The 13216-nt window shown below is 39.5% G+C and overlaps 1 protein-coding gene across 1 annotated transcript in view; it reads right to left on the minus strand.

Moving 5' to 3' along the window:
* Positions 1-13216, minus strand: part of METTL7A (methyltransferase like 7A) — a 46765-nt gene that overhangs the window by 11242 nt on the left and 22307 nt on the right. The window lies entirely within an intron of this gene.

A 13216-nucleotide genomic window follows, 5' to 3' on the forward strand; every position in this document is an offset into this window, starting at 1 on the left:
GCCAAAATGGGGGTGTCTATCTTCAGGCACATTTGTGGCTGGAAACTGCTCTCTTTCCCCAGAGGCTCTGGAAAAAAAAAATCCAGAGGGACCCCAGCTTCTCCAGGCCAAGAATTCAGATCTCCAGCCACCTTCAAGCCTCAGAGACCCGAATGTCTCTATTCTCTAATCCTGATCATTTTCTAACATCTCGGTGGGAAGCCTCCAAAATGTAATGTTGGAGAAACTGAGCAAGATGGAGATTAGAGAGTATTTCATATTTAATGATGAGGACAATACAGCCTTGCCCAGAAGAGCATCTACATTCCCTAGTAGATATACCAGGACCAATGGATCCATGTTTGGTCCCAGGGCTGAATGAGACTATCGTCTCCAAGAATGGCATCCTGGGGAGGCACCCTGGACATGGGCAGAGGCATCTTGATAAGACAGTATCTGACATTCCAATAGCTTGGGATGGAGAGAGGCATTCTGATATTCTAAAACATAACATCTTTTATCCTTATCAAATATTCTGATAAAGAGGGAGAGGAGGTTTTGCAGAACTGGGAAGCAGGGAAACCAAGGCAGGACTGGGTCAGGATAATTGGGGAAACCGAGTCAGGACAATACAAGAACTGCGGCGTAACATGCATGAGATCTTCTCTCACCCCCGAGTCATCATATTCTCTTCTCAAAAAGACTTTTCATTCATTTGTATGTAACTTATCTATATTCATTTGTGAGCCTGTTGTATCTCTCAAATTTTTGGTTTTGGTTTGTGCTTTCTCCAGCACCCACCACTGTGCCTGACACATAATGAATAATAACAAGTACTAATATTTATATGAGACTCCCTCCACTCCTGGCACTGTGTTCCAAGCACTTTACAGTTATTATCTTGTATCTCAACACTGCGAAATAGATGCTTAGTGGTTAGAGGGTTTAATGCTTACTGAATTAAACTGAACCAAGAAAATAATTCTGGTAATTTAGATCAGAATATTTTACTAAAATAAAAAATTTTTGAACCTCAAATTATCTGGAGAATGTCTTGATTATATATTTCTAAGACCTTCTAGGTAAGCATAAAGTTTTTGAAAATTGCCTCTAAGTTTTATATATAACTAACATTTATACAATGCTTCAAAGTTAGCCAAGTGCTTTACAAATATAAAATCTTTGAATCCTCTCAACAACCCTGGCAAATAGATGTTATGATTATTGTACAACGACTTGTCCAGGATCACACAATTGACGATTGCTTGAGGCAAAATTTGAACTCGGGTCTGTTGTCTAACTCAGACCTGTAGAACGGACCTCTTCACGTGAGAGGATGTTGATTGATGATAATGATACAAGGAGACTGAGAAGCCGTTATGTTCTCTGACCTCTCTCCTTTTCCCTCTGCCTCCAATCTATATTTCATTCCCAATCCACAAGGAACATCTGTGAAGGCTGATTTGCAACTGCTTCAAGTGTCATGATTCACAGCTGTGGAGGCTCTCGGAGAATTGACCTGCCCCTTTACTTAGGCCTGGTCCTTAACACAGGTCTGTTCCATCTCCAGGTCTCTCACTCTATCCACCCTACCGCCTTCACATAGTCCCTAGCTACAGATACATGGAGGCAACAGGGTGGTGCTGGGCCTAAAGACAGGGAGACCTAACTTGAAAAATCTGATTTCAGATACTGTGACCAAGTGACTTCACCCTGTTTGCCTTAGTTTCCCCATCTGTAAAAGGAGCTGGATAAATAAATAGCAAACTATGCCAGTATCTTTGTGCCAAGAAAAGCCCAAATGGAGTCATGAAGACGCAGCCACAACTGAAATAAATGAACAAGGACAACAGACTCCCAATTCAAATGGGGATACTACATTGTAGTATAACAGATAGAATGCTGGACTCAGTCAGGAATGGTTAAGACCCTTCCTCCAACACTTATTGGCTACACTGGCCACACTGGCCCACCTCCTCAAACACAACAGTCCATCTTCTCATTTCTTTACCTTTGTATAAACTATTCTACCTCAACCCTGAGTTAATTTTCCCAACCTCCTTCAAGATTCATCTTAGACTGAACCAGCTATGCCCAGAAAAAGAACTCTGGGAGATGACTAAAAACCATTACATTGAATTCCCAATCCCTATATTTATGCACACCTGCATTTTTGATTTCCTTCAAGCTAATTGTACAATATTTCAGAGTCTGATTCTTTTTGTACAGCAAAATAACGTTTTGGTCATGTATACTTATTGTGTATCTAATTTATATTTTAATATATTTAACATCTACTGGTCATCCTGCCATCTAGGAGGGGGTGGGGGGGTAAGAGGTGAAAAATTGGAACAAGAGGTTTGGCAATTGTTAATGCTGTAAAGTTACCCATGCATATATCCTGTAAATAAAAGGCTATTAAAAAAAAAAAAAAAAAAAAAAAAAAAAAAATTCATCTTAGATCCCATCCTCTTATTGAAGGCTTTCCTGTTCACCTGCTCGTGCCTTCCCCAAAGAGCTCATCTTCCATCTGCTCTGTATATTTTTTGGGTACCTTTCTTAGCCCAAAGTACCACATTTTCTCTTTTAGAAAAGTGAATTCCCAACAAAAGTGTATTCCCAACAAAGCACCTGATAAATGAATGAATATGCTTTTTAAAATTAACTCTATGCCAGCCACTTAAAATTTTCTCATCCTCAATCTCCTTATCTATAAAATGGGGTTATAGTTTGAACTTAACTTCACAGGATTGTTGTGAGACTCAGATAAGCAAAAGTATATAAAGTATATTATATAAATGTAAAGAACTATTTTATAATTGTAGTACATTATTGCTATTATTATCTGGTCTTATCTGGACAACTTTTTGGAGTCACCTCTTTTCAAGATTTTAATCTGAGAACCTTCATTTTTACTAGTCTATCATATTCAATCTAAACTTTGTTAATGATTCTGTCTATTCCTCCCTTACCTTTGCAATCTCCTGAGTCCCACTTTTTAAAATCCCCCCTATGGAGCATTTACTCTGGCCATGCTAAGTTATCTGCAGTGCCTTGTTTGCTGCGCTCTGATCTCCTCACTCTACATGTTCCAGTCCTTCTATTGGCAGGAACTTTTTCCTTCCTTCCCTGCCCATCCAGATCAAAACCTGGCTCATATTTCTCTTATCTCTCAGGAGGCATGACCTTCTCTCAGATACGGTTTTTCCTGTCTACAACTAGTGAGTGGCTTAATGCTGAATACACAAGAACTTTTGTTTGTTGTTCTCCTTTGTGTAGTCCCATTGCTGCCCCTGTTCAGGGAAATATCTGATGTAGAATTCTATCCATGGAGATCAGCAACTTAGGGACCATTTGTTTTCTTAAATAACTGTCTGGCACACAGAGAAATTGCATGAATTGCCCAAGATGCTAATGAGAGAAGAGTTAAATAATACAGGCCTTGCTAACTTCAAGGATAATTCTCTGTCCATTGAATCTTAGCTATGCTAATATGTATCTGTAATTGTTCAATATAAACAATTTTTAGTCTTTTCCCATGTTCTATATCTGCATGTTATTGTTCAGTTGTGTCCAACTCTTTGTGAACCCACTTGGGATTTTCTTGTCAGAGGTACTAGAATGTATCATTGTTGTTTCCTTCTCCAGCTACAGAGTTAAGTGACTTGCCCAGAATCACACAGCTGGCATATGTCTGAGGTCAGACGAACGAACTATGGGAGATGAATCTTCCTGACTCCAGGCTCAGCACTCTGTCCCCTCTGCCACCTTGTTATTCTCTATATCTGCATATTTCCAACTAAACCATAAGTTCCTTGGCGATGAGGATGATCCCTACTATTTCTTTGGTATCTCCTGACCCTGACAAGTTCTAGATAAAATATTATGAGCTGATGATAATAGCCAAGAGAGCAATAGATGCTACAGTTATTCAGGCACCTTTTAATACCTCTGATGGATTGTAAGCTTCAAGAGGATGGAGAATGTCTTATATGCTAGTTTGTCCCTCAATTTCCTAGCAGATCAGCTTCCACCATAATAGGTGCCCAGTAAATATTTGCTGAAATATTACATCTCATAATTATGAAAAAGGCACCAACAAAGGAAAATATCAAGGAGCAGTCAACAGAGGCAATAGTCCCAGGAGCTAACACCACAATGTAGAACAAAGAGAGAGTATCAGGAAAGAGGGGGTAAGGTTGAATGCAACTTCATACCGGGGTATTGCATTAGCTTTCTGGTTGCTGTTCCTGCCTCAAGCCTCTTTAGTTTAATATCCACTCAGCTGTCAAAGTGATCTCACAGGTCTCATATATGACCTTCCTATTCAATAAATTCCAGTGGGGGATATTTGAGTAATTGCATCCCTGTTTTATCCAATCGGTAGCAATCATCAGTATGATATGCCTCCACAGAGGTAGTGATTCTAAGTTCTGATATCAGGCCTCAGAATTGTGAACTGAAGATTCTAAACTTATTTGTTTAATCATTGGAAGCTAACCGGGACCTCCACCCTTGTTTTCTTTGTTATGGTGACCAAGCCCAGTGTGGTGATTCAATTACACAGAAAGAGCAGCAGCTCTTTCCCCAAGATGGGGAGGTGGCCGTGAGCATGTAGCCATCCTTGGTTGCCAATAGCATGGTATTGGCGTAGGCTCACTATGACCTTCTGAAAAGTCAAGACGGGTCTCTTCAGATTTGTTCACTAGCTCATTTGTCAATCAATGGGAATCTGTAATTTTGTATAGAACCTTCTAGAGGATCAAGGGCAAGGTCTACTCCCCAATAAGACTCTATTTCTGGTCTACTCTGAATTGTTGCAGGTATCAAGCACTGTACAACTAAGGTCTTAAAGAAAGGTGGAATTGTAAGGAAGATCCGAAGTCCACTCCATTAGAGGGGACCATGGACCCTTTAATCAAGTGCCATTGACCCAGAGCTCTGCCCCAAAGGTTTTTCTTGCAGACTAGATAATTTTGAAGAACTCCACAATGGTTTCTCCTTTCCTCGGTAATCAAATAAAATCCTCTGTTTGGCTTTTAAAGACTTTCATGGACAGCTAGATGGCGCAGTGGATAGAGTCCAGGCCATGAAATCAGAAGGACTTGAGTTCAAATCTGATCTCAGACACTTAACACTTCCTAATTGTGACCCTGGACAAGGCATTTAATCCCAATTGCCTCGGCCAAAAAAAAAAAAAAAAGAGAGACTTTCATTCCCTGCCTCCTACCATTCCAATCTTCTTACACCTTATTCTCTCACCCCCTCACTCCCATGCTTTGTGTTCTGGTCCTCAAACATAATACTCCCCAACTCAGGCTTTAATCATTTTCACAATGCTCCATCCCATTTCTGTAATTATCTTCTTTCTCATCTCCACTTACTGACGTCACTGGCTTCCTCACATCTCAGCTAAAATCCCACTTTTTAACCATACGCCTTCCATCTCACGTGACATGGGTCTCAGTCTGATCTCCAGCCTCCTTTGGGAAGAACAGTAGCCCCTTCCACTGCACAATGAACATTCATACTCTATCCCAGTCATACTTTATATAACAGTGATTTTGAACTTCTACAGATTCTTGTCCAGATTCCATTCCCCCACCCCCTCACCCAGTTCCTTATTCCCATCTTCCTTAAACATCATAGCCCAAAGTTCCAATCAAACACCACCAATCTCTTCCATTAATCTGTCTGGAATCTCTGTTTCATAGCTAACAGAATTCCCTTCATCTTAAATCTTTTCTTGTCCTATTCCTATCTTTTAGCTGTTATTGAAGTGTGACTCCCACAGATGTGTCATAATGCTCTAGCCACACTTCCAGTACTAGCTGCATCTTGATTCATTGGTCAAGGCAGAAGAGTTGGAAAACCCCTCGTTCTTTATTGTCCCTTCCAGGTTCTCCCTATCTTAATCTCCAGTAGCATCTTCTCCTTTGAGGTTCATTTCTACTATCCAGTTAAAGTTCTGGTGGATGTTGTCTCCAGATCTTCATGTTATTCCCCTTCTTCTTCAGTGAGTTCAGTACATGGTTCATAATTTTTTTCTTTTGTCCCCAATTCCTGCCCTCAAATTAGACTTCAATAAATCTCTCTATTGAACACTCTTACCACTCAGTTCCTCAACCTACTCAGTTCCTTCATATTCAAGAATTCAAAAAATATCCTTATCTGACCACAATCTATCTTCTTTCCACCTCTCTGTCTTCCCCTCCCAAACCCAGCTTCTGTGTCCATGCTGTAACTTCCAACTTCCAATCCCTTGACCTCTCAGTTCTCTTGAAGGCTATCTCTCCTGCATCGCGCATGCTCTCCTTTTTTCATCATTTTGATCCCTTGGTGAACCAATTCAACTTTACACTGTCCTCTTCTCTTGAATCCCTAGACTCCTTATATCTCCCATTTCTCCCAGCCAACCCCCAGTCTCGGATCACTCCCATCATCTCTTAACTTTCATTCCTAAATACATGCTGCTGAACAAAGGCGGAGAATCCACCAAAAATTTTATGTCATACAACCTCAGAAAAAATGGAGGCTATTTGCTGTGAATTCCCTCTTTACTCTTCTTTACTTCCCACCACTTGGGTGCCTTGTGCCACTAACTCCTCCTTCAACCCTGTCTCACATGATGGACTTATTCCTTACCAAGGGTAACCTCAAGTGATCTTCTTCTGTTTCATCTCCTATCCTAGGGAAACATGATAAATAAAATGTGTATATTCTGTCGTGGCAATTCTAAATCAAAATTAGACACATGGGAAAAAAGATGAGTCAGTCAATCAATTAGCATTTTAAAATGTAAGGCATTTGGCCATGGGGTTAGAAAGAAAGTCAAAAACATCACTCTGTTCTTTGCCCTCAAGGAATTCATAGTTTAATGGGATAAACTGACAGATTACTAATCCATAGAAGAATAACTGAGTGCAATAAAAATGCAATAAAATAACAACTTCCATGCAATAAAAAGTCCATTAATCAAGCTATATGGGTTTTTAAAGGTTCTGAACTTTTTTCTTTGTTTTTTTTTGTTGTTGTTTGTAAACAGACATGTTAGGTGTAAAAAATCCTTAAGAATTTATTAAGTACTTGCAGTATGTCAGACCCTAGGCTCAATGCTGGGGATTAAAAAAAAAAAAGAAAAAGAAAAAATCCAGTTCCTTCACTTACAGAACTCATTGTTGTACCACAGTTCCCTAATTATCCTGCCTCAGTTTCCCTTAATTGTTCTGCCTCAATATCTCTGGTTGCAACACCACCCTTCCCTCCTAATTATTAGAACTGATATGATTTAGGGCTACCTATCTAAGATTATAAAGTGTAAATGTTTAATTCAGATACAGAGAAAGACCTTCTATCTTAGGCATCATGACCCCAGACCTTCCCTACTTATCAGAATGTCCAGTGCCTCCCCCTCCCCTGTCAGAACTGTTCCGCTCTCAGTGTTCCGAGTCCACCCCGGTAGCTTAGAGCCATGTGTATATATATTTCATGGGAACCTCACATTCCCTGCTGGATGTTTTGAGACATCAGCCCTGGGGGCAACATGCCCCCAGCACAATCTCTTCTTCTCAAAATATTAAAAACTCTCTAATCTCTATCTTGCCTCAGTTTCTGCAGAATTACATCATGTCCTGATGGAGGAGACAGCATACAAAACACAATGTATACAAGAAATATATTCTACATGCAGTATAAATAGAAGGGTATTTTCTGTTGGAGCAAGGAGACTAAGAGAGGCCTCCTGATAAAGGTAGAATCTAAGCTGAGTAAGGAAAGAAGCTAGCTTAAAGGAAAGAATAAAAATATTAGGTAGCTACTATATGCTAGACACTGGGCTAAGTGCTTTATAAATATCTCATTTGATCCTCAAAATAACCCTGGAAGGAAGGTGCTATTTTTTTGTGTGTGTTTTATTATTATTATTATTATAGTTTTTTATTTACAAGATATATGCATGGGAATTTCTCAGCATTGACAATTGCAAAATTTTTTGTTCCAATTTTTCCCCTCCTTCCCCCCATCCCCTCCCTCAGATGGTAGGTTGACTAATACATGTTAAATAGTTAAAGCATATGTTAAATACAATATATGTATATATGTCCATACAGTTATTTTGCTGCACAAAAAGAATCGGACTCTCAAATAGTGCACAATTAGCCTGTGAAGGAAATAAAAAATGCAGGTGGACAAAAATAGAGGGATTGGCAAATTCTATGTAGTGGTTCGTAGTCATCTCCCAGAGTTCTTTCCCTGGGCGCAGCTGGTTCAGTTCATTACTGCTCTATTGGAATTGATTTGGTTCATCTCATTGTATATGAGGGCCACATCCACCAGAATTGATCATCATATAGTATTGTTGTTGAAGTATATAATGATCTCCTGGTCCTGCTGATTTTATTCAGCATCAGTTCATGTAAGTTTCTCCAGGGAAGGTGCTATTTTTTATTCTTGGATGAGAAGTCAGCTTTGCTAAGGACTGACTTCCTCAGTGGTAAAGTCCTATTAGGGAAATGGAGGCTGGCACTGAGAAGAGAATGTCTTCTCAGCGGGCAGGGTCCTGGTAGCTATACCAAAGAGGCAGAACATGCTATTTTTGACTTTCTGCAAAGAAATGAGTAAACAGAAATTTGAGCAGATCTTGGTGGAGGGCTGGGGCAGTTTGAACTGATCAGACTGAAGAGATTAGGATTCCTGGTGGTCAGGGAGTTAAATGATGAGGTTAGTGGCAGATTCGGGGTTCAGGGAATCAAATGAAGAGGTTTGGCTCCCCTAAATCCCCTTAGGATTCCGCAAAGAAGGGAGTTGTGGGCATCTCCATCTGGCGGTGCAGAGATCCTTCGTAAAGGAATTTATGAACCTGAAAAGCTAGACTGACAAAAAGTTTTTTATTGGCATTGGGAAGTCAGCCTTTGCTATGCCTGAATAGAAAGGATGAATTCCTTAATGGTAAGGTCTGATGGAGAAGTAAAGTTTCTAGTAGAGAAATCCCAATAGAGAGGTATGAAGTCTTGTTAGGGAAATAGGTGAGAGAGTTAAGAGAGAGTAACGCTGAATGGTAGAGGCTTGCTACTATGCCAAGGAGAGAGAGTTTCCTTGGCATGGCATATTAGGTCCTCTGCAAAGAAATGAGTTTAAAATTGCCATTTTTATAAGGAAATCTGAGACAGAAGTTTCAAATGAATGAGATTCCCTCAGTGCTGTCACTGCCCCCAGACCTAGATGAGACCACCTCCTGGGAGTGGTTTTGAGCCAACAATGGGGATCAATAGAAATCTAGATGTCCAGCTAAATGAGGTTACTTCAACTAGTCCCACCAAGATAAACCACTTTATCTTGGTTCCCTGGGGGCAGATCTCACAGAGGCAGGGTCCAAGGAGAATTTCTCCTTGAAGAAGTTTTCAGTTTTGGGGTCTCCTCTTCAGTTTCAGGCTCCCCTTGTCAAGACCAGGATCTTCCAAATAAAATTTATTTGAATGGGCATCCAGCTATCAATGGGGGTAGGGGTGATTTGCCTTAGAAATGGTCCAGCCTGAGAAACAGGCTCTCTCACAGACTCCATGGAACCTGGGAGACTCTGATCTCTCAGATCAAAAGGAGACACAATTTCAGAATGATAATTTTACAGATTAAAGGGAACACAGTTTCACAACCCCATCAGTATGACCTCAAATCAGCAAGGAAATAAAGGATACTTCCCTCCTTCCCCCATGTTTTTATTATCTACCCTGAGTACCCTGAATGAAAAGAGATGAACAAAATTGAGTTTAAAAACTGAAATATTTAGGAAATTCCTTAGGGTTCTTCCATATTACTACTTTATTCAATCAATTCTAATGACTCTTCATCATCAGCAGGATCAAACATGAAATCCTCCATTTGACCCTAAAAGCCCTTTATAATCTACCCCACCCCCCACATTTCCAGTCTTCTAACTTATACCCCCTACCTATACCGTGATCCAGTGAGACTCCTAGCAAGTTCATATCTTGGCTCTGGACATTTTCTCTGACCACCCCTAATACCTAAAATACTTTCCTTCTCATCTCTGCCTCCTGGTCTCCCTCAAATCCCAACTAAGATCCCATCTTCTACATAAAGTCTTTCCCAAGTCCTCTTAATTTTAATTATTTAAACCTTTCCTCCATTGCTTCCTATGTATCCTGTACATAGTTGATTTGTACCTAATTGTTTACATATTGGCTTCCCGATTAGAATATGAACTCCTCAAAAAGAGGGACTGTCTTTTGGTATGCTCAGCACTTAGACTGGCATGTAATAGGCATTTAATTAATGCTTATTGTCTCAGAAGTGAGCCAGGGATTTTATTGTTTTGGGGAACTCCTATTAATCCAGTAATCTTCACTTTATAGTCTTAGAGAGTTGCCTAAGCCCGCCTCCATTTAAGGGTCCAAGTACTCTGGTTCTATTTAACCACACAATAGATTAGCTCTTACAAAGGAATAATTCCTTCCAAGGCACAGCAAGAATAAACATACAAACAACAACGCCCTTTCCCATACCTGGAGAGGAGTATAATCCTGGCTCCACCCTCCCCTAAATGGGGAAGGAAAGAGGATCAGATTTACCAAGGTGTTTTTTTTTTTTTTAAAGTTTTTTATTTTTCTTTTCTTTTTAAATTTTCTTTTCTTTCTTTCTTTTTTTTTTTTTTTTTTTTTGCTGAGGAAAAATAAACAAAATGCAAGCAAACAACCACCAAAAAAAAGAGTGAAAATACAATGTTGTGATCCATACTCAGTTCCCACAGTCCTCTTTCTGGATGTAGATGGCTCTCTTTATCACAAGGCCATTGGAATTGGCCTGAATCCTCTCACTGTTTAAAAAAGCCATGTCCATCAAAATTTATCATTGTATAATCTTATTGTTGCTATGTACAATGTTCTCCTGGTTCTGTTAATTTCAGTCACCATTAGTTCATGTAAGTCTCTCCAGACCTCTCTAAAAATCATAACTTATTCAGCCATTCCCCAATTGACGGGCATCCCCTCAGTTTCCAGTTTCTTGCCACTACAAAAAGGGCTGTCACAAATATTTTTGCACACATGAATCCCTTTCCCTCCTTTATGATCTCTTTGGGATATAGACCCAATAGAAACACTGCTGGATCAAAAGGTATGCACAGTTTGATAACCCTCTAAGTATAGTTCCAAATTGCTTTCCAGAATGGTTGGATCAGTTCAAATTCTACCAACAATGTATCAGTGTCCCAGTTTTCCCACATCTCCTGCAACATTCATCATTATCTTTTCCTCTCATCTTAGCCAATCTGAGAGTGTTTAGTAGTATCTCAGAATTGTCTTAATATGCATTTCTCTGATCAATACTGACATAGAGCATCTTTTCATACGCTTAGAAATAGTTCCAATTTCTTTATCTGAACATTGTCTATTCATATCCTTGGACTATTTACCAATTGGAGAATGGCTTGAATTCTTATTCTTGAGTCAGTTCTCTAAGAAATGAAGTCTTTATTAGAACGCTTAAATGTAAAAATTCCTCCCCCTCCAGTTTATTGCTTCCCTTCTAATCTTGCCTGCATTGGTTTTGTTTGTACAAAAACTTTTTAACTTATGTAATTAAAATTATCTATTTTGTATTCAAAAATGTACTCCAGTTCTTCTTTGGCCACAAATTCCTTCCTTCTCCACAGATCTGAGAGGTAAACTACAGGAATATCTTTACAGGTGTCCCACTACAACCCTGCAGGGATTTGAGAGAGGAAAAAGCTCTAAACCCCATCTCCTACACACACACACACACACAACCATGTCTTTGAAACTAGTGGATCAGCAGTGACACATCCAACCCAGCATCAGAGAAACACACCAAAGTCAGTCACAGATGCCAACAGTCACCTAAAGGGGTAAGCAACTTCAGAAAGCATGACATAATGAGTGTTGCTATGGCCTGAGGAAAGGAGCTGATGCCAGGAACCCGACTGCATCTTTGGGAAGGAGAGAACTTTAGGCCATGCAGTAACAGGTGTGAATTATCCTTTACTCACATGTTTAAGATACCTTAGAGAAAAGTGTTTTTAAAATCTCAAGGCCTCAGGTTAGTCATCTGGGTGATGCTGAACTATCTATGTCAGAAGCTGTTGAGAGAATCAAATGAGATAATGTATATACAGTGTTTTATAAAGTATCACTACCTTTATGCTCCAAATTTGAGCCAAAGATACCATGAGCATTTGTGGAAGGTTATGCCCTAGGTTTTTTGGGGGAAATGCTTTCTGTCCATTGTTCTTACTATTTTATTGTTATTGTTCAGTCATTTCAGTCATGTCTGACTCTTCATTTTAGAGTTTTCTTGGCAAGGATATTGCAGTGGTTGGCCATTTCCTTCTCCAGCTCATTTTACATGAGCAGCTGAGGCAAAGACAATTAAGGGACTTGCCCAGGGTCACCCAGCTAGGGAGTGCTTGAGGGCAGATTTGAACTCACAAAGATGAGTCTTCTTGACCCCAGACTCTGTGTCATCTTAGTAAATGCTTTTGCTAAGAACCAGTTAAATCCCTTGGCTGATTTATTAATTGAAAGCATGTTGGAGAGAGCTCACAAGATGTAATGGTAGGAGTAATTACTAACAGGGTTATAACTAAGAGTACATGTGTATCTGGGGACCCAACCCTGGAAACAAATGCAAGTTGAAGGAGTAGTCAATAAGAAGTGCTATTTGAGCATAATTTGTTCTGCTGCCCACTCATTGTAAAAGCACAGAGTTATTTGTTCATAAAATAGTGATCTGCTGAGAAACAAATATTTTAGTGAAAACTAACAGTATAGTATAGAGAGTTATTTCAAGAGTTAAAGCATAGAAAGGGTGAGACTACAAGTAAAATAATGAGTGATTATTAGTCATTCTCATCTAGCTGGAAATAGACTAAAGATGTAGGGAAAATGCCTTTGCTGTGCAAAGAAGGACTTTACTACAAAGAATCAGATTTCAATGTCAGCATTCAGATGCCATTAAGATGGATTTGGGAGTGGAACCAAGATGGCAGAGAGCAGACAAGACTGTCTGTGACCTATGATCTTCTCTCAAAAAGGATCTTAAAAGACAAGTAGAAGAAAAATGGGGAAATGAAATGAGATCTTTGCACAAGGGTATGGAAAAGTAAAAGCAGAAAATGAAGAAAACTCCTTAAAAATAGATTTGATGAAATGGGAAAAGCATATAACTCCCTACAAAATAGATCTGATGAAAAGATGTACTTGAA

The sequence above is a fragment of the Sarcophilus harrisii genome, chromosome 5, assembly GCF_902635505.1.
Source record: "Sarcophilus harrisii chromosome 5, mSarHar1.11, whole genome shotgun sequence".
Taxonomy (NCBI): Eukaryota; Metazoa; Chordata; class Mammalia; order Dasyuromorphia; family Dasyuridae; genus Sarcophilus; species Sarcophilus harrisii.